A 22,926-nucleotide genomic window follows, 5' to 3' on the forward strand; every position below is an offset into this window, starting at 1 on the left:
CTCCCAGCTGCTGCCCACGCCTCCTGCCGGCGGCAGGGAGGGAGAGGCTGGTGCCCTCCCAAGGCGAGGGTGGAGGCTCCACGCGACCGGAGTCCAGGGCCAGCTGTGGGGATTTCCGGCTGTACCCCAGTGGCCTGGTGGTGCCCAGCTTGTGCCCCGTCTCACGCCAGCGGCCCTCTTCGTTTTGAAGGTTTTGCTCAGCACCTCCTGTCCGTGTGCGGCTCTGTTGAACACTCGGCATGCTGGAGAAGGGCAGTGTCCACCTTGTGGGCTGATTTTGTAAGAGACAAGAGACAGAGGTGCATCCAGGGCAGGACAAAAGGAAAGGGACAGAGAGACACACAGAGATCATCAAAGACAGGGAGAGAGAGAAACAGTGAGAAAGACAGAGACATGCACAGACGGTCGGAGACAGAGAGAAGCACGGAGGTAGAGACAAGCAGAGACACAGAGAGACAGAGACACTTCCTACAAGCTTTGCCTGTCTCACAAGGACTGGTCTGCTGCGTGTGTATCAGCTGCAGCTTCCCAAGGAAGAGCTTGAGGTGCTGTGGGCTTGTTGGTGGGCTAAGTCACTCACTGCCCAGAGACAGGAACCAGTGGCAGGGTATGGGTGCCAGGGGCCAGCGGAGTCTCCGAGTACGGAAGGCAGTGAGCAGATTCAGAACTTACAAGAGGGCATCAGACTCCTGAGGGGCACAGGGAGCAGCCTCAGGCAGTGACGGATGGGAGGGACGTTAATGGAGGCCACTAGATCGCAGATGTGGAGGGGGTCGTGGGTACTCAAGCACAGGGAAGAGATTTAAAGGTGCACACAGTAGCGGAGGAAGGGACCTCACACCGCCTGGGGTGGGTGGAGGAACAGAGGCCCAGCGAGAGTCCCCCCCAGCCAGGCACCTGCTTCCGTGTGAATACAGTTCCTTCTCCGGAAGGGTTCAAGCCCCAGAGCCCTTTGTTGCTGGGATTATGAGGATGGAAACTTAATCCAGCCTTGATGCGGAGAGGCCAAGCCTTTGGGAAGTGATTAGGTGAGATTAGGTCACCGAGGTGGAGCCCCTCCCCCCACATCCAGGTAGCACCACACGTCAACAGGACAAAGAACTCCGCGCAGGCGCCTGCACACGCCTGCCGCGAGAGGTGCAGGCATGAAACCACACGCATAAGACTGTGTAGACCTGGTCCTTCCAGATCCGGGAGCCCAGACCAACCTTTTTCCTTCCAAAGCAGCCTGACTCTAGTATTTTCTTCTATTAATGAAAAGCTGACTAATACACACGCATCTAATCACAGATTGCTCCCGTCACACGGTGACCCGCCCTTTCCCCGGCTCATTTACTCCACCCACTCATGAATCCATCCTTCCGTAGATTCCTACCTTCACCTAGCCACACTCTGATGTACTGCTCACTTATCTATCGACACACCTCCCCCACCCATCTGTCCATCCATCAAGATATGCGCATTATGTCCTAGGTCCACAGCAGCACCCACTACCCATCCCCCATTCATGCCCCCATCCATCGGTCTGCACACGGCTACCCTCGATCGTCGATCGACTAACTTACCTGTTCATCACCCACACATCCACCATCTACCTTCTACCGCTCTATCTGTTCAACCAGCTCCCCACCCATTTGCTCATGAGCCCATTTTAATCCATTTATTCATCCATCCATCCACTAATCTACATACCCACCCACCTCTCACCCACCCATATCCAGCTCATCCACCACTCACCCCTACCACGCACTGATACACCCAGTATCAGTCCATCCACCCACTCACCATCCATCCTTCCATCCACACATCCCCTGACCCACCTATTCATCTATCAGCTACCCTTGAGGCATGCATCCATCCACTGAGCACATACGCAGCCACCCACCAATGCATCCATTTATCCACACATTCATCTCCCTGCTCTCGATGCAGTTCCTCTGCTCTGTGCCCACTCATCTAACTAGCCACCCACATACCTACCAGGCCCTTGACCCACGTATCCATTCACCCAACCACCTGTCAATAAATCCATCCTTAGCCAGATGATGGTGGTGCACACCTTTAATCCCAGAGGCATGAGGATCTCTGTGAGTTAGAACTCACAGCCCAGTCTACAGAGTGAGTTCTGGGACAGCCAAAGCTACACGGAGAAACCCTGTCTCAAAAAACAAAACAAGGGCTGGAGAGATGGCTCAGTGGTTAGGAGCATTGCCTGCTCTTCCAAAGGTCCTGAGTTCAATTCCCAGCAACCACATGGTGGCTCACAACCATCTGTAATGAGGTCTGGCGCCCTCTTCTGGCCTTCAGGCATACAGACAGAATATTGTATACATAATAAATAAATAAATATTAAAAAAATCCATCCTCACACTCACTGACTTATCCACCCATCCATCCTCCCACTCAGCCAATCCACTCCCATCCATCCAGCCAATCGTTTACCCTCAATGAACCACCCACCCAATCATCATTCATCTGAGCACCACATTCTCATTCAGCCATCTACCGTTCATGTTCTACTCACCCATCTGTCCACCACCCATGCCCACCCCACTGCACCATCCTCCCATCCATCTACCCATCCATCCGCAGGGCTGCTCGCCTACCGTCCTCCCCTTGTCCGTCTTTGCGCTCACCCCTCCAGTCACAGACCCAATAAGTCATCCGCATCCATTCATTTAGACATCAATCTTTTTTCAAATTCCGTTTTATGGCACGGTGTTTTGCTTGCATTTGTATCTGTACTTAATGCCCAAGGAAGCCAGAGAAGGCATCAGATGTTTGTGAGCCACTGTGTGGGTGCTGGGAATTGAATCCTGGTCCTCTAGAAGAGCAACAAATGCTCTTTACCAGGGAGCCACCTCTCTAGCCCTGGATTTCAATCTTTCAATGTCTTAATCCAGACACACACACACACACACACACACACACACACACACACACATCTATCTGCCCATCTATCAACACACGCCACCCACCTATTCACCTCTCTACTCTTACCCCTGCTTGCCTTCAGCCAGTCTCTGGAGAGGCCCACCGTGAGTCAGGTAAGGAAACATGGCGTTGAGCTAATCTGACTACTTAGAACTGAAAATGAAGTCCACGTGGCTAAGAAAATAAGAACTTTCCATCTATTTCTTTCAATTAATTTAAATAGCAGCACACTTTGGGGGAGATTGCATGCCAATTAAACCATTGAAAATTGGGCACTGGAATTGAAAGCACAAAACCTGTAGACTGTCTCAATAAATTGGCATGAATTGCATGTTGAAATGATTTAATTCAAGGTACCTTGGATTAAATAAGTTGCATTTCCAAAATTAATTTCACCTATCTTTTTTCAAGTTTCAAAGATAATTTTGAAGATTTTATTTATTTTTTTAAGTTATATGTGTGTGCCTGTCTGTGTTTGGGCATGTGCACAAGACTACATGGGTGCCCAAGGAGGTTAGAAGAGGGCATTGGATCACCTAGGCCCGAGTCACAGGTGCTGGTGCTGGCACTGAACTCCAGGCCTCTGTGTGCCCTTAACTGCTGAGCCTTCTCTCCAGCCTCTTTCCACTTCAGAAACTACATTGTTGTGGTGCCACGGGATGGCTCGCTGGTTAAGAGCATGCACAGCCAGGTGTAGTACATGCCTTTAACCCGGCATTCGGAAGGCAGAGGGAGGTGGATCGCTGCGGGTTTGAGAGCAGACTGTCTATTGTTTACATATTCAGTTCCAGGACTACACACAGAAACCCTGTACAAAAAGAAAAGAAAAGAAAAAAAAGAAAGAAAGAAAGAAAGAAAGAAAGAAAGGAGGGAAGGATAGGGAGAGTTCTCAACACTTGTCAAGAGGCTCACAACCACCTTTGACTCTGGTTCCCGGGCATCTGACGCCCTCTTCTGGCCTCCAGAGGCAGTGCACCCATGTGCACAAACTCACACATAAACCTAAAAATAATTTTTTGTTTGTTTTTCAAAACAGGGATTCTCTGTGTAGCCCTGGCTGTCTTGGAACTCACTCTGCAGACCACACTGGCCTCAAAGTCACAGAGATCTGCCTGCCTCTGCCCCTCAAGTGCTGGGATTAAAGGTGTGTGCCACTATGCCCAGTAATAAAATATGTTTGAAAGGCACTAGGAACACGGTGTGGTGATGCACACCTGTGATTTCACATTCTGGAGCCTGGAGCAGCAGTGTCCTGTGATTCTGAAGTCAGTCTTTTCTATAAAGAATGAAGCCACAAACCGGGCGGTGGTGGCGCATGCCTTTAATCCCAGCACTCAGGAGGCAGAGGCAGGCAGATCTCTGTGAGTTCGAGGTCAACCTGGTCTACAAGAGCTAGTTCCAGGGCAGGCACCAAAGCTATAGAGAAACCCTGTTTTGAAAAAACAAAAAATAAAAAGTCCTCAGAGAGAATGAGGCCACAAAAGTGATCCCAAAGCTTTAAAAGTTATTTGATGGGGGCTGAGAAAGCAGCTCAGGAGTTAAAAGCACTGGCTGCTCTTGCAGTTCTCAGTGCTGACTTGGTAGTTCACAACCACCAGCAACTCTAGTTCCAGGGAACCCGATGCTGTCTCCTGACCTCTGAGGGTACCAGGGACATCCATGGTACACAGCTGTACATGTGGACAAAAAGCTCATATGCATAAAACAAAATAAATAAATCTTTTTAAAAGCTGTGTGATGGATAAGCTAGGAAACAGCTCAGTTTATAAAGTACTTTTGCTGGGCAAACATAGACATGAATTTGGACCCTTACAACCCAAGTAAAAAGCCAGGTCTGGCAGTGCATGCCTGCTGTGGTCTCCAGCACTGAGGTAAGCGGCTGGGGCTTGCTGGTCAGCCGGTCTAGTCTCACCAGGGATCCCCAAGTCATGGTGACTGGGACCCTGTCTCCACACAAAGTTGGATGTTGGCCTCTACATGAATCTGTGCACACACACGTGCCAGTGCGCACTCTGACGCACATGCACTGATGCAGATGTGAATGGTTGGACGGTTGGATGGAGGATAGCGAGTGGATGGCTGTATCGGCGGGCATGACGTCCATGTCGCATCTGCCAACTGTGGCTGGCATTAGAATGTGGGCCGTCAACCTGAACAGGATGGCACAGCAGAGTGAGATCTGAGAAGATAGGCCTGGTGGGGGGCGAAGGCTGGAGAGGTGCTGCAGAGAGGGGCTTCAGCCACAGAGGGGAGCCGGGAGTGACTGTCCCTGGCCCAGATCCCAGTGTCATTTCTGAGCTCTTCTAATGTGTCCTTAGCCCCTTCCCCCTCTCCCAGCACTGCAAAGTTGGTGGAGCTCATGCGTGCGAGAGTGAGGTCACTGGGTCATGAGGTCATGCATCCAAAGAATCAGGCCACTATCACCTCCAGAGCCCAGCCTTTCCATTAAAATCCAGTAATTGCCAAAAATACCAGAAGATCTCACTGTGAGAGGCAGGGCTCCCCAGAGGATGAGGTTGGGGCTTCAATCCTGAGTCAGGGAGGAGGAGCTTGGATGGGGTGGGGATGGACCTGGGTTCCCAGAGCTCCAGGACTCAGACAGATGAAAGTGGACGTTTAGCATCCCAATCCTGGAAATGGATGGTAAAAGGGCAAGTTTTGGGAGGGGATGTCCCACTGTCCCCAGGCCACGAAGACCTCACACAGGGTGGGATGACAACCCAAGCTGGCTCTGCTTGCCTCCTGTCCCCCCTCTAATCAGCAAGTCCATCTTGAGGTGGGTGGTGTGGCAGAAGCCCCACCTTCTCTCCACCCTGATTGCTCCATGCAGAGGAGCTACCGCACCCAGCCCTGCTTCCCTGTGCAGCCCTGCACAGGGCTCAAGGCCACATGGAAACCCTGCTCCTGCCACCACTCAGAAGGGGTGGCCTGGTCTACGGCTGGTGGACACTGAGAGAGATGCTCCATACACGAGAACCTGGGTCCTGACCGGCTGCCTGGCCACAGAGAAGATGCAGAGAGGCAGGCAGAGAGCAGGAGAGCTGAGAACGCCAGGATTCAGCGTGAGTGAATGTGAGCAGGAGCTTGGGGCCTGGGTCTCTAGTTTGAGGGAGGAGGTCTAGGGTCTGGACTCCTGCATCTGACCAAGAAAGGCCAGGTCTAGACCCACGGGTCTGAGGGAAAGAATTTCACGTGTGCCAGGGAGGAGACAGGCACAGCCTGTTTTAGATGTGGGTGTGGCATTTGGGGGTGGGGTGTCAGGTTTGCAGGAGGGACAGAGAGGATCAAGGCACTAACTCCCCCTTCACTCCAGGACCTAAGGTTGTCTTAGCAACTCTCTCACCTCTCCCTGGTGCTGTCTTTTGCCAAATACAGGGACCAGTCAAACCCGCTGTGCCAGTTGGGCACCCCCCTCGTGTCCCCCTCCCCATCCTCTCCTTTCCCTGCGGTGTCTCCTGCGAGGCCCAGCCCAAGGAAGTTGCGTAGGCAGACTCAAGTGGGGGAACAGGACACCCCAATCCCTGGCTCAACCTTCCACCTCCTGCCTCCTGGTGGCCCATCCCTGCCCCACACCCCTGCCTTCGGGGGCCTGGGTTTCCTCCTTGGCCCTTGGTTCCCCAAAACCTGTTGCACCAAACTTTCACCTCCCTCTCCTTCGCTGTTCCCGGTGCACTCAGATCATTCCCCGTATGTCCTGTAGAGCGCCTTCTGTGTGTCTGGCTGCTCAGGGCGTCTGGACAGACTGCAAGAAGCAACGACAGTGACCTGGATGGTGGCCCAGAGAGCCTGTGGCAGGAGGAGACCTGCAAGGTCCAGGCCAACTGGGTTACTTAGTAACTCCAAACCAGACAGAGCTCCAGAGTAAGACTTGATCTCAAAAAGCCAAAAACTTCCAGCTAGGAGGTGGAGTCAGGAGAGGGTGACCAAGGTCGGCTACATAGTGGCTTCTAGGCCAGCCTGAGCTACACGAGACCCTAACAAAACCCAAACACCAAAAAACCAAAACACACCCACCAGCGGGGCTAGAGAGATGGCTCCACAGTTAAGAGCACAGTTCAGTTCCCAGTGTCCAAGTGAGGTGCCTGTTAACCATCTGCGTCACCAGCCCCAAGACCTGCCGCCCCCTGCTGCCCTCCTTAAGCACCTGCGCTCACCCAACACAGACCACACATGCTCACACATGAATAAAAATAAGACTGAGGGCAGAAAACCCACTACATTTAAGTTTGTTCTGTGAAGCAGCTCCACATTGTTGACCCAAGGGTGGAAAGGGAAGACAGGGCAACTGAGCGGGCTGGACTGTGCACCCGGACGGTTTTAGGTGGGCAGCGGTCCCTTTGGAGGCAGGACACAGGCTGTAGCTGACTGGGGACATGTTCCAGGCAAGAGAAGAGCCAGTGCAGAGGCCCTGTAGTAAGAGGGACCTAGAGAACTGAGGGAAACTGGGGGCTAGGGTGACTGTGAAAAACAATTAAATATTTGATTTTGTTGGGTGCCACATGTCTTGTAATACAGAGGCAGGAGGATCTCTGGAAGTGTGAAGCCAGCCAGGGCAACATAGTGAGCACCTTAAAAAAAAAAAACCAAACTTTATTTTTATTTCCTAAATCGTGCGTGTGTGTGTGTGTGTGTGTGTGTGTGTGTGTGTGTGTGTGTACACTTGAGGGCAGGTAGGTATCTTCGGAGGCCAGAAGAGAGCCGGTTCCCCTGGAGCTAGAGTGACGGGAGTGTGAGATGTGGAGCGTGGCTCTCAACTACCAACTATCGCTCCAGCCTCTATTTTTAAAATAATATTAGCACCGGGCGCTGGTGGCATATGCCTTTAATCCCAGCACTCAGGAGGCAGAGGCAGGCAGATCTCTGTGAGTTCGAGGCCAGCCTGGTCTACAAGAGCTAGTTCCAGGACTGGCTTCCAAGCAACACAAAGAAACCCTGTCTCAGAAACAAAAACAAAATACAAAAACAAAGAAATAAGGGAGCTGACAATTATGTTCATAGCAACATTATGCCTAATAGCCAGAACCTGCAAACAACCTAGATGTCTCTCAACCGAAGAATGGATGAAGAAAATGTGGTACATTTACACAGTAGAGTATTACTCAGCTGCAAATAATAATAATAAAATAAAAAAATAAAACAACAACAAAAAACAATGACATCATGAAATTTGCAGGCAAATGGATGGAACTAGAAAAAAATCATCCTGAGTGAGGTAACCCAGACCCAGAAAGATAAACATGGTGTGTACTCACTCATAAGTGGATATTAGCTGTAAAAGAAAGATTAACCAGGCTATAATCCACAGCCCCAGAGAGGTTAGGTAACAAGGAGTGCCCAAATGGGACACATGGATTAATATGTATATATATGGATATCAGTGATGCTTAGATGGTACCTGTCTATAATTTCAGCACCAGGAGGCTGAGACCAGGACGTCTTGAAATAAAGGTCCGCCTGGCTACTCAACAGGACCTAGCCTGGAGACAGAAAAGGCAGTTCGTTTGTGATTCTGCAACCTTGTGACTGAAAGGCAGGTGGGAGGGGCTCGAAAGACTGCTCAGTGGTTAAGAGCGCTGCCTGCTTTTCTAAAGGTCCTGAGTTCAATTCCCAGCAACCACATGGTGGCTTACAACCATCTGTATGAGGTCTGGTGCAGGCAGGCAGAATATTATTTACACAGTAAGTAAATCTTAAAAAAAGAAAAAAAAAGATGGGAGACTGGGAGGCTTTGGGGGGCAGGGCGCCAGCTACATTGAATTTCCATTAAAATCTGCAGATTTTAATCTGCAGAAATGGCTGTCCTTTCAGAGGACTGGAGTTTGGGTCCCATCCACATCCTGTCGCTTACATCCATCTGTAACTCTAGCTCTAGGGGATCTGACGCTCTTTTCTGGCCTCTACCAGGAATTTACACGCATGCAGCCGCACACATAAACAAACGATATAACAATGTCTCTAAAGGTCTTTGCGCAGGAAGGGAGCGAGGCAGAATGGGGTGGCGCAAGTAAGAGGAGACTTTGAGGAGTCGGGACTGTAAGACTGCGCCTCCCAGGGGACAGGACGGAGTAGGAGCCAGACCTGGCCACGCCCCTTTCTCCCTGTCTTTGGTGCTTTCTCTCAGCAGAGGTAACTGGGAAGCCTTGCCAACACCCAGACCCGCACCAGCACAAGGACAAATACCCAGGAACTGCCCTATCACAAGATGGTCAGTTTCAATGGTCAAACACATAGGTCTGGCCGGGCGGTGGTGGCGCACGCCTTTAATCTCAGCACTCGGGAGGCAGAAACAGGCAGATCTCTGTGAGTTCGAGGCCAAAGAAGAAGAAAGAAAGGAAGACACATGTGGGACATCCTCAGTATTCAATCCTGGCCAAGAGATCTACAAAGCGGGGGTCTTGTCCAGCCTCTGAGGCTGCTGTATCTGTGTGTCTGCCTACTGCCTGAGCTGGAGGAAGGGCAGGGTGGGTGGGCAGAAGTGCTGGGCTCGGGTCAGTTATAGAGAGTTCTGTGCTCTCCGAGGGTCGGGTGGACCGGGGACCCAGGAGGCGCAGGGCTGGGGATGCTATATAGAGGGCAGTGATGATGACCTGAAGACGGCTCATTGTTTGATGCAGAAAAGGAGACAACCAGTAGACCAAGAAAATCCAAAGCCAGACACCTAGAGGCATCCCTCCTCCACCTGTTCCTTCAGTGTGGTTGTAGTCTATCTTTGTCGCCTGTCTGGTGGCCATTAGCTTGCTGCTGTCATGTGACTTCTGAGCAGGGAAGAACGTCACTGGTAGACCAATGGTTGGCCTTCCTTGGTGGGATCATATTGATGAGGATGGGCAGAGCCACTGGGCGTTTGAGACAAACGCAGTGGTGGCGCACGCCTTTAATCCCAGCACTCAGGAGGCAGAGGCAGGCGGATCTCTGTGAGTTCCAGACAGGCTCCAAAGCTACAGAGAAACCCTGTCTCAAAAAACCAAAAAAACAAAACAAAACAAAACAAAAACAAACAAACAAACAAAAAAACAAAAAATTGAAGCTGAGTGAAGACTCTTTTGGTTAGGGCTCATTGCCTGCCCAGTCCTGCGGGTGATTCTCCTTCAGAGTGAAGGGGCTGGCTGTGGTAATCATGGGTGTGATGCTGCAAGGTGCCAACCTTTGTGGTAATATCCGGTGTAAAGTGGGCAGTAAGAACTAACCAGCGTGGCTACCTTATATCTTGGAGAACCGTTCCTAAGGCAAAACACTGGGGATGGCCAGAAGCCATGAGTGAAGATGGAGCCAAGGACGGCAGACAAGATTCTTGATCTTCAGAGCTCAGTCTGTGCTGCAGTGGGGTGTTGTGTCAATTCTCTCTCTTAAAAGCATAATTTAAAAGAAGGAAACCTGGTTTCATCGTAAACCGTATGGGGTTAGAAAGTTTGGTGTTGCTGGAGACAGTCAGAGTTTGCGGCTGGTGGTGGCGTGTGTGTTTAGACAGTCCTATGACAGCAACATGTCCCAAGTTTGTGTGTCCTCCACCTGATGGATCTTTGCGTTTTAATCCATAGAATGTACGAAGAGGTGTTCAGTCTGTCTCGTCTCTGTTTGCAGAGTATTTCTGTACATTGTTCTCAGAGGTAAGTCTTGATTTAGTGTAAGGATGAACATGTTAGTTTATGTATGAATTAGAAAGTTATTCATTTTAATGTGTACTTTATGATAAAATTCCTTATCTTAGACATCTATAAAAGCAGGTAAAAGCTAAATTAGGACAGTTGTGTTAACTGATTTCTAAATTTTGTTTTTACTTGGTAATAAGTCATTTATTCAAGGTCTGTTTGATGTAAATGGATATTTGTAGCTGTGTAGTTGATCCCCCCGGGGCTACTGTTGCTATGTTTCTTTGGTGGCCATAATTCACTCTGGAACCATCTAAAACCTCTTAGTGGTAGGTGGCTTAATGAAATACTGCCTTTTAATAAGAATATTATTCTTATGTAACAGTGGGAGTAATTGTTTAAATACTTGGCATAATAAATGTCTATCAAACATTGTATGAATCTTTTTTCTTGTTATAATGGGAATATTGTGAATCACACATTTGTATTAAGGATATCTCCTAAGACAAAGCAATATACAATAGAGTAAACCAAATGTAAACTATTGTAGGCAGCTGAATTCTTTTGTAGCTCCTGTGAGTTTTGTTGGAATCTTTAGATTATGTTGTGAAAACATTTGTTCATTGTTGGCATTTTTTAAATGTCTGTTTATTGAAGAAGGGTTTTTATTAAGAGTCTAGCTAGGCAGGTGCATAACTTTATATTTATATAAAACAACAGTTTACAAAGCAAGAGAGAGAGAGGCCAACAAAGCCACTTGTTGTCTGGAAGGCTCTGAAGCCATTCCTTGTTCACAGAGTCAGGCCTGACACAAGGGTGCCATGTATTCCAGCTGGCGTCAGGCTGTTTTAGGCCCCAGGGAGAGCAATGAATTGGGCATAAGGCACAAACGTTGTGACTTCTTCCAGGATCACAATTCACACTTCATGAAGCCTTACCCAGTTCTACACAGTTCCCCTGGCTCATTTCTGCAGTGCTGGGTCAAACCCCAGTGTAACATGAGTAATAAAAACCCCGAGACAGATAACAGGGTTCCCAAGTTGCAGATCAGCGAAGCAAGGCGGCCAGCCACTAAAGAGTTCTCACCTCTACCAACGCTCAGACTCAAGAGGTGGTCCACTGAACCTCAGACCGTACTGCTCACCACCAAACCTCAGATCCACCGGGACCGCACTGAACTCCTGCCTCACATTCTTCTCCAGTGCTGGGATTAAAGGTGTGAGCCCCGTTTCTCTTTTTAGACAGAATCAATCTCGGGTGTAGCCCTGGGCGGACTTTAGTCCTGGGACTAAAGGTGTGAGCCACCACTCCCTGGCCTCTAGAGGTTTAGCTCTGCACTCTGGTCTTCAGGCAAACTTTATTTATTAAAACACAAATAAAGAAGCGGTGGAGACCCGGCACTCAGGCCCCAAGTGGCGGAGACCTGGCGCGCAGGCCCCTGCGGCCGATGCGGGATAATCCAAGCATGAAACAGTGAAGCCCACACTGACAGCAGATCGCCCCACTACTACTAAATCAAGTAGGTTTTTTGGGGCCTGGCCCACAGAGTGGTAGACCTTTTATTGGTGAGGTCCACGGGAGAACGGGGAGCCTGGTCCTGCCCCTGAAGACCCTCCTGAGTGGGGGAGAGTGTTCTGGGCCCGCCGGGGGACACAGGAAACGGAGCAGGGGCATTTCCCGACCCCCTTGACCCCCCCGGTTAGTCTGCGAGGGCAGGTACCCTCTGCTGGGGCTGCTCCTCCTCTGCGGCGACCTCTCTCACCCTGACCCATCCCAGCTTGCGCCCAGGGGCCTCCTTCACTCCCCCTCCCTTCCACGGGGCTGCGGGATCACCCAGTTTAGCCTGTTTGGGCGCTGGGACGGGAGCTCAGGGCAGAGGGCAGCGGGAGCTTCTCTGTTTTGGTGACTGGCCTGCAGAGTGCTAACCCTTTTGTTGGCGAGATCCCTGGTGAATGAGGAGCCGGGTCCTGTTCCTGAAGACCCCTCTGAGGGGTGAGAGGGATCTTGGACCCCGGCAGGAGCCAGGAAACAGAGAGAGGGCATTTTGTAAGAGGAGGCCCTGGCCAGCAGGGAAACCTGATCCTGTGTTAAAAGACCCATTAGAGGGCTGGAGAGATGGCTCAGCCGTTAAAGGCTAGGCTCACAACCAAAAATATAAAAGACCCATTAGATAGCATTGATAGGAGGAGATGGGCAGGCGCCAAGGCAAAAATTCACCCAATAATCTGAAAAACAATATGAAAACACCAGAACACAATGATCTTACAACAGAAGGACTTGAACACCCTAACACAGAAGAAATGGAAAAAATTGACTTTATGAAAGCAATAGAGCCCCTTAAACAACATGTGAAAAACACCCTTATAGAAATGGATGAGAAGTATAACAAAAAGTTTGAAGAAATGAGTAAATATGTACATGATACCCTGGGAAACCAAGAAAAAATGATCAAACAGGTAATGGGAACAGTTCAAGAATTGAAAACTGAAATGGAAGCAAAGAAGAAAACACAAACTGAGGACCAGCTGGATATGGAAAATCTAGGTCAAGGAGAAGAGCCTACAGAAACAAGCATAATCAATAGAATACAAGAGATAGAAGAAAGAATCTCAGATTCTGAGGACACCATAGAGAAAATAAATGCACTGATCAAAGAAAACAGCAAAGCCAACAAATTCCCATCACAAAACATTCAGGAAATATGGGACACAATAAAAAGACCAAACCTAAGAATAATAGGAATAGAAGAAGAGTCACAGCTCAAAGGCCCAGAAAATATTTTTAACAAAATTATGGAAGAAAACTTTCCCAACATAAAGAAAGATATTCCTTTGAATATTCAAGAAGCATACAGAACACCAAACAGACTGGATCAAAGAAAAACATCCCCTCACCATATAATAATCAAAACACAAAATACACAGGTTAAAGAAAGAATATTAAGAGCTGCGAAGGAAAAAGGCCAAGTAACTTATAAAGGTAAACTGATCAGACTTACACCTGACTTCTCTATGGAAACCATGAAAGCCAGAAGGTCCTGGATAGAGGAAAATAAGAGACCATGGATGCAAACCCAAACTACTATACCCAGCCAAGCTATCGTTCACTATAAATGGTGAAAACAAGACATTCCAGGATAAGAACAAATTTAAACAATACGTAGCCACAAATCCAGCCCTACAGAAAGTAATAGAAGGAAAATCGCAACCTAAGGAATTCAACATTGCCAACATTGCCTACAATAACTCAAGCATCTAGCGACCCTTTACCAGCATAACTCAAAAAAGGGAGACACACAAACTCTACTACCAAAAACAATAAGAATAACCGGAGTAAACAACCACTGGTCATTAATATCACTTAATATTAATGGTCTCAATTCACCTATAAAAAGGCACAGGCTAAGAGATTGGATACGAAAACAGGATCCAACATTCTGCTGTTTGCAAGAAACACATCTCAACCACAAACATAGGCATCTACTCAGAGTAAAGGGTTGGGAAAAGGTGTTTCAAGCAAATGGTCCTAAGAAAAAAGCAGGTGTGGCCATACTAATTTCTAACAAAACTGACTTCAAACTAAAAATCAATCAGAAGAGATCGAGATGGACACTTTATACTCATAACAGGAACAATTCATCAGGATGACGTCTCAATCCTGAATATCTATGCCCCTAATATAAAAGCACCCACTTATGTAAAAGAAATATTAATAGAACTCAAGGCAGACATAAAACCACACACACTAATAGTAGGAGACTTCAATACACCTCTCTCTCCAACGGACAGGTCAATCAGGCAGAAACCTAATAGAGAATTAAGAGAATTATTGGAGGTAATGAAGCAAATGGACTTAACAGACATCTATAGAACACTCTACCCAAATAGGAAAGAATATACCTTCTTCTCTGCAGCTCATGGAACCTTCTCGAAAATTGACCACATACTCAGAAACAAAGGAAACCTCCACAGATACAAAAAAATATCAGTGTCCACCTGTGTCTTATCAGATCACCACGGATTAAAGTTAGAAGGCAACAACAATGCTATCCCCAGAAAGCTGACAAACTCATGGAAACTGAACAGTCAACTACTGAACCACACTTGGGTCAAGGAAAAAATTAAGAAAGAAATTAAAGTCTTCCTTGAATTTAATGAAAATAAAGAGACAACATACTCAAGCCTATGGGACATGATGAAAGCAGTGCTAAGAGGAAAGTTCATAGCACTAAGTGCCCACTTAAAGACAACAGAGAAAGCATACATCGGGGACTTACCAGCACACCTGAAAGCTTTAGAAAAAAAAGAAGCAGACGCACCCAGGAGGAGTAGAAGACTGGAAATAATCAAACTGAGGGCGAAAATCAACAAAATAGAAACACAGAAAACAGTCCAAAGAATCAATGAAACAAAAAGTTGGTTCTTGGAGAAAATCAACAAGATCGACAAACCCCTATCCAAACTAATTAAACAACAGAGAGAGAACACGCAAATAAATAAGATCAGAAATGAAAAGGGGGACATAACCATAGACACAGAGGAAATTCAGAGAATCATTAGATCTTACTACAAAAGCCTGTATGCCACAAAACTGGAAAATGCAAAAGAAATGGACATTTTTTTTAGATAAGTACCATATACCAAAGCTAAACCAAGACCAGGTGAACGATCTAAATAGATCTGTTAGTCGCGAAGAACTAGAAACTGTTATCAAAAATCTCCCTTCCAAAAAAAGCCCAGGACCAGATGGTTTCAATGCAGAATTCTACCAGAACTTCCATGAAGAGCTAATACCTATACTCCTTAATGTATTTCACAAAATAGAAACAGAAGAGTCATTGCCAAATTCCTTTTATGAAGCTACAGTTACCCTGATACCAAAACCACACAAAGACCCAACCACGAAAGAGAATTACAGGCCTATCTCACTCATGAATATTGACGCAAAAATTCTCAATAAAATACTGGCAAACAGAATCCAAGAACACATTAGAAAAATTATCCATTATGATCAAGTAGGCTTCATCCCAGAGATGCAGGGCTGGTTCAACATATGCAAATCTATCAATGTAATCCACCATATAAATAAACTGAAAGAAAAAAACCATATGATCATTTCATTAGATGCTGAAAAAGCATTAGACAAAATTCAACACCCCTTTATGATAAAGGTCTTGGAGAGATTAGGGATACAAGGGTCATACCTAAATATAATAAAAGCTATTTACAGCAAGCCAACAGCTAACATTAAATTAAACGGAGAAAAACTCAAAGCCATCCCACTAAAATCAGGAACACGACAAGGATGTCCACTCTCTCCATAACTCTTCAATATAGTGCTTGAAGTTCTAGCAATAGCAATAAGACAACATAAGGGGATCAAGGGGATTCATATTGAAAGGAAGAAGTTAAGCTTTCGTTATTTGCAAATGATATGATAGTATACATAAGCGACCCCAAAAACTCTACCAAAGAACTCCTACAGCTGATAAACACCTTTAGTAATGTGGCAGGATACAAAATCAACTCCAAAAAATCAATGGCCTTCCTATACACTAAGGATAAGGAAACAGAGAGGGAAATCAGAGAAGCATCACCTTTCACGATAGCCACAAATAGCATAAAATATCTTGGGGTAACTCTGACCAAGGAAGTGAAAGATCTATATGACAAAAACTTTAAGTCTTTGAAGAAAGAAATTGAAGAGGACACCAGAAAATGGAAGGATCTCCCCTGCTCTTGGATTGGGAGGATCAACACAGTAAAAATGGCCATTCTACCAAAAGCTATCTATAGATTCAATGCAATCCCCATCAAAATCCCATCAAAATTCTTCACAGATCTGGAGAAGACAATAATCAACTTTATATGAAAAAAAAAAAACTCAGGATAGCCAAAACAATCTTATACAATAAAGGATCATATGGAGGCATTACCATCCCTGACTTCAAACTCTATTACAGACCTACAGTATTGAAAACAGCTTGGTATTGGCATAAAAACAGAGAAGTCAACCAATGGAATCGAATAGAAGACCCTGACATTAACCCACAAACCTATGAAAACCTGATTTTCGATAAAGGAGCTAAAAGTATACAATGGAAAAAAGAGAGCATCTTCAACAAATTGTGCTGGCAAAACTGGATGTCAACCTGTAGAAGAATGAAAATAGATCCATATATATCACCATGCACAAAACTCAAGTCCAAATGGATTAAAGACCTCAATATCAGTCCGAACACACTGAACCTGATAGAGGAGAAAGTGGGAAGTACTCTACAACAGATGGGCACAGGTGATCGCTTCCTTCATATAACCCCAGCAGCACAGACATTAAGGGACTCATTGAATAAATGGGACCTCCTGAGACTGAGAAGCTTCTGTAAAGCAAAGGACACTGTCACTAAGACAGAAAGGCAACCTACTGACTGGGAAAAGATCTTCACCAACCCCGCAACTGACAAAGGTCTGATCTCCAAAATATATAAAGAACTCAAGAAACTAGACCGTAAAAGGCTAATCAACCCAATTATAAAATGGGGCACTGAGCTGAACAGAGAATTCTCAACAGAAGAAGTTCAAATGGCCAAAAGACACTTAAGGTCATGCTCAACTTCTTTAGCAATCAGGGAAATGCAAATCAAGACAAGTTTAAGATAACATCTTACACCTGTCACAATGGCTAAAGTCAAAAACACCAAGGATAGCCTTTGCTGGAGAGGCTGTGGAGGAAGGGGTACACTCATCCATTGCTGGTGGGAATGCAAACTTGTGCAACCACTTTGGAAAGCAGTGTTTCGGTTTCTCAGGAAATTCGGGATCAACCTACCCCTGGACCCAGCAATGCCACTCTTGGGAATATACCCAAGAGAGGCCCTATCATACAACAAAAGTATATGCTCTACTATGTTCATAGCAGCATTGTTTGTAATAGCCAGAACCTGGAAACAAGCTCGATGCCCTTCAATGGAAGAATGGATGAAGAAAGTATGGAATATATACATATTAGAGTACTACTCAGCAGTAAAAAACAAGGACTTTGTGAATTTTGCATGCAAATGGATGGAAATAGAAAACACTATCCTGAGTGAGGTAAGCCAGACCCAAAAAGAGGAACATGGGATGTACTCACTCATATTTGGTTTCTAGCCATAAACAAAGGACATTGAGCCTATAATTAGTGATCCTAGAGAAGCTAAATAAGGAGAACCCAAAGAAAAACATATAGGCATCCTCCTGAATATTAACCTTCATCAGGTGATGAAAGGAGACAGAGACAGAGACCCACATTGGAGCACCGGACAGAAATCTCAAGGTCCAAATCAGGAGCAGAAGGAGAGAGAGCACTAGCAAGGAACTCAGGACCGCGAGGGGTGTACCCACACACTGAAAGAATGGGGATGTTCTATTGGGAACTCACCAAGACCAGCTGGCCTGGGTCTGAAAAAGCCTGGGATAAAACCGGACTCTCTGAACATAGCGGACAATGAGGACTACTGAGAACTCAAGATCAATGGCAATGGGTTTTTGATCCTACTGCACGTACTGGCTTTGTGGGAGCCTAGGCAGTTTGGATGTTCACCTTACTAGACCTGGATGGAGGTGGGTGGTCCTTGGACTTCCCACAGGGCAGGGAACCCTGATTGCTCTTTGGGCTGACGAGGGAGGGGGACTTGATTGGGGGAGGGGGAGGGAAATGGGAGGCGCTGGCGGGGAAGAGACAGAAATCTTTAATAAATAAATAAATTAAAAAAAATAAAACACAAATAAAATAATCACTACACCCAGGTGTTACATGGGTAGGCAAGTGGTCTGTTACAGAGCTACACCTGGGTCCATTGTTCCTCCTTTCCTTCCTTCCTCCCTTTCCCTCTCTTTAGCTCTCTGTCTCTCTCTTTCTGGCTTACAGCACCACACTTGTTATTTTTATTTTGAGACAGAGTCACTAAGTTACCAGGCTTGCCTTTGAACTTCTCATCTTCTATGTCTCCCTCCTAAGAGCTGAGGTTTTTGGCAATGTCACCACAAGGGAATCAAACATAAACAGGAGCTATAAGGACAGACTTTCGGTATTTTTTTTTTCCCGAGACAGGGTTTCTCTGTAGCTTTGGAGCCTGTCCTGAAACTAGCTCTTGTAGATCAGGCTGGCCTCGAACTCACAGAGATCTGCCTGCCTCTGCCTCCTGAGTGCCACCAACGCTCAAGGACAGACTTTCAGAACTGGTTTGGGATATCTGGTGACCAGTAAGGTATGCTCTGGGACTGTGGTTTAAAAAAAAAAACAAATCAGAAGTGGCTAAAGTATCGTCCCAGTCCCATCTGTGACCCCAGCATGGTGGGGGTGGAGGCAGGATGATCAGTCAGCTCAACGTCTTTGGCCGCATAGTGAGTTTGAGGCCAGCCTGGATTACACTTTTTTCTCAAAAAACCCAAAATCAACCAAAACAATGCTGAACAGTAGTCTTCATTACTGACTCTCCTGCCTCAGGCTGGAGCCTGGCTGGAGGCCCAGGTACTCTCTGTGCTATAGGTAGGATTCCTGGGATCCCCAAACTTGCAATGCCTGTTTTTCTCCCCGACCTATGAGTGAGCTTGTCCCTCTTTGTCCCTTGCCTGCAAAGCCTTCGGTTCCTGAGGCGGGCTGTACCGTCTGCGTTTTCCCTTGCATGCCCTTTCGACCTGGCCCTTTCTATCAGGAGCTGAAGTTTACACCTTGGCACCTGGAACCCAAGGCCCCTGTGATCATTAGGATTCAATAGAAGTAATAAAAAGTCCTGATTGGGCTGAGTGCTGGCACATGCCTGTAATCGCAACTCTCGGAAGAGGGAGGTGGGAGGATTAAGGAGTTCAGTGTCAAGCTCTACTGTGTAATGAGTTTGAGGTCACTGCGGGCAACAGGAAGCCAAGTCATGCCTTGTTCTCTGGGGACCAGTCTTACTACTCTTCCATGCTGTGAGGAAACCCAACAATCCCCAAGAGAGAAAGCTACCATGAGAGGAGCGAGGCCCTACCTGAGCCCTGGAGCCATGAGTCAACACTGGCTGAGTCCCAGCTCCCAGGGGAGAGCTGTATCCACTGAGCTCCACCCAGACTGCAGAAGCCAGAGCTCAGGGTGGGAGGGACAGGTGCTTAGTACCCAGTACTTTGTCATCAGTGGGAGGCGCAGTGAGTGCAGGCCCCAGGCCTGCCCCTAACACCAGCACTCCCTTCTGGATTCTCCCACTGAAGTCTCCCAAGCCTCTGCTATTCCCAGCCTGTCCTGGCTGCTGTGGCCATCTGAGGTCTTGCTTAGCCTCCTCCCCTTTTCAAAATGAAGGTCTGCACGAGAGCACGTCCATGCTGAGACGTTAGCGCACAGAAGCTCAAACACCGGGAAAATGCATCCCGTGTGTGTGTGTGTGTGTTGACAGTTGTGTTTCCTGCGGCTTCTTTTGTAATTTGGTAAGTTATGTATGTTTATTAAGCTTTGCAGTGTTGGGTGTGGAACCCACGTCCTCTACCTACCTACTGTCAGGACAGCTCCGAGAAGGTTTTAAAAATGGTGTAAACTGGGCGGTGGTGGCGCGCCTTTAATCCCAGCACTCGGGAGGCAGAGGCAGGTGGATCTTAGAGTTCAAGGTCAGCCTGGTCCATAGAATTAGTGAATTAGTTCCAGGACACTCAGGGCAACACAGGAAACCATGTCTCAGAAGAAAAGAAAAAGAGGAAAAAAGGAAAGAAGAAAGGCAGGAAGGAAGGGGCTCACTTTGTAGGCCAGGCTGGCTGCCCACTCGTGGAGATCTTCCTGCCCCAGCTATGTAAGGATTGGGTTTACAGGTGTATGCCACTGTCCTGGGTGCGTTTTCTAGATCTTCACCTATTACTATAGCTGCAGCAAGAACAGGGGCAGTCTGTTATTGAGCATCAGCTTGGTGGTGACTGCAGGCTGCTTAGTTCTGGTGACCTCTGGGAACTGCCCGCAGCTGTCACTTCCACTTAGCAGATGGTACAGATCTGAGTGATCCTGGAGGGTGGGGTTGGGGGGGGGGGTAAATCAAACAAGAAACAGCACCTGAGTGTCAGAGAGGCTAACCGAGTTACTCAAGGTCACACAGCCTTGATGACACAGCAGTGATTCGAATGCAGACAGGCCTAATGTCTCTTCTCTCTTTCTCTTTCCCACACCTCCCGAAGTCCAGGCTAGCTCACGTGGCTGCGTAGTTGAGAAAGTCCTTCAATTCCTGACCCTCCTGCTTCCACCTCTGAGTGCTAGAATCGCTCCTGGTTGTGTAGTGCTGGGGGTAGAAGCCAGGGCCTGGTGCATGCTGGGTAAGAGCCCTCCCACAGGGTCTCTTCTAGATATCTTCTGACAAGTCTTCCCTCATAATAACGTTTTGAGGATTCGGGCTGGAGAGATGGCTCAGTGTGGTTAAGAGCGCTCTCTGCTCTTCCAGAGGTCCTGAGTTCAATTCCCAGCAACCACATGGTGGCTCCAAACCATCTGTACTGAGATCTGGCGCCCTCCTTTGGCGTTTGGGTAACCATGGAGGCAGAAAGTTGTATACATAATAAATATATATATATATCTTTTTTTTTTCTTGACAGGGTTTCTCTGTGGCTTTGGAGCCTGTCCTGGAACTAGCTCTTGTAGACCAGGCTGGTCTCGAACTCACAGAGATCTGCCTGCCTCTGCCTCCTGAGTGCTGGGATTAAAGGCGTGCGCCACCACCGCCCGGCAATATCTTTAAAAAAAAAGAAAGAAAAAAAAGTTTTGAGGATTCATATTGAGATATAGCATACATACACTAGAACACATTCCACATTTACTTTATTTTTAAATTACACTTCTTTTTCTTTTTTTTTCTTTTTTTTTTTTTTTAACTCAGGGTTTCTCTATATAGCCCCGACTGTCCTGAAACTCCCTCAGTAGACCAGGCTGGCCTCAAATCCAGAAATCTGCCTGCCTCTGCCTCCCGAGTGCTGGGATTCATGGTGCACACTAACAAACCTGGCTTTCAAATCACACTTACTATGTGTGTGTGTGTGCACGTGTGCATGCACATGCACGTGCTCAACCACAGCACCAAGATGAGGTCAGAGAACAGTGTGGAGTCTCCCTTCTCTTTCCATCATGATTCTAGGGATTGGGACAGTTGGAGCCATCTTGCCAGCCCTGAGTATCCACCAATTCCATATATATATATATATATATATATATATATATATATATATATATATATTTTAAGATTTATTTATTATGTATACAACTTTCTGCCTCGATGTATGCCTGCACGCCAAAGCAGGGTGCCAGATTTCAGTTCAGATTGTTGAGAGCCCCCATGTGGTTGCTGGGAATTAAACTCAGGACCTCTGGAAGAGCAGCCAGTGCTCCTAACCTCTGAGCCATCTCTCCAGCCCAATCCCTTATATTTTTGCTTAAATTAAAAAAATACTTTTGAGTTTTCCTTCAATGTGTGTGTGTGCGCGCGCCTGTGCATGTGTGCATGTGTGTGTGTGTGTATACAGGTGCCTGTGGAAGCAATGAGTGCCCTAGAGATGGAGTTACAGGCAGTTATGAGCACCTAATGTGGTCCTGGGATCTGAACCCAGGTCCTCTACAAGAGTGGGCACCTTCTTAACTGCTGAGTTATTCCTCCAGGCCAGTTTTTTAAATCTTGTAATATTTAAATAAATAAATAAAGTAAATGTGGAATGTGTTCTAGTGTATGTATGCTATATCTCAATATGAATCCTCAAAACTTTTTTTTCTTTCTTTTTTTTTAAAGATATTGCCGGGCGGTGGTGGCGCACGCCTTTAATCCCAGCACTCAGGAGGCAGAGGCAGGCAGATCTCTGTGAGTTCGAGACCAGCCTGGTCTACAGGACCTTGCAAAGAAGTTCAGTCACGCCGTTTGTTCAAGGCCAGCCTGGTCTATGGAGTGAGTTCCAGGACAGTCAGGGCTACAAAGAGAAACTCTGTCTTGAAAAACAATGATTTTCAGAGCTGGAGAGATGGCTCAGTGGTTAAGAGCATTGCCTGCTCTTCCAAAGGTCCTGAGTTCAATTCCCAGCAACCACATGGTGGTTCACAACCATCTGTAATGAGGTCCGGTGCCCTCTTCTGGCCTTTAGGCATACACGCCAACAGAATATTGTATACATAATAAATAAATATTAAAAAAAGAAAAAAGAAAAACAATGATTTTCAAGATTCATGATGTCTGAATTTCTTCATTACTATCACAATGGGGATGTGCCAAAGTAGACTCCCAACAACTGAAGCAGCCAGGGGGGCACTGGAAACACCTCAGGTTTCAGGAGTTACAGCAACAGACCGTAGAACAAACCATCACTAGTATCGGTCGTGTGAATATAGCCCGCATTTGTGACTGTGGCCCGCATTCGTGACTGTGGGCTAGCCATGG

General features: G+C 47.0%; 1 pseudogene; it reads left to right on the forward strand.

The window, feature by feature from the left end:
* The first annotated feature begins 9,720 nt into the window (after positions 1 to 9,720).
* Positions 9,721 to 10,191, forward strand: LOC142837840 (Golgi apparatus membrane protein TVP23 homolog B-like; annotated as a pseudogene).
* Positions 10,192 to 22,926: the final 12,735 nt, after the last annotated feature.

The sequence above is a fragment of the Microtus pennsylvanicus genome, chromosome 18 (genome assembly GCF_037038515.1).
Source record: "Microtus pennsylvanicus isolate mMicPen1 chromosome 18, mMicPen1.hap1, whole genome shotgun sequence".
NCBI lineage: Eukaryota > Metazoa > Chordata > Mammalia > Rodentia > Cricetidae > Microtus > Microtus pennsylvanicus.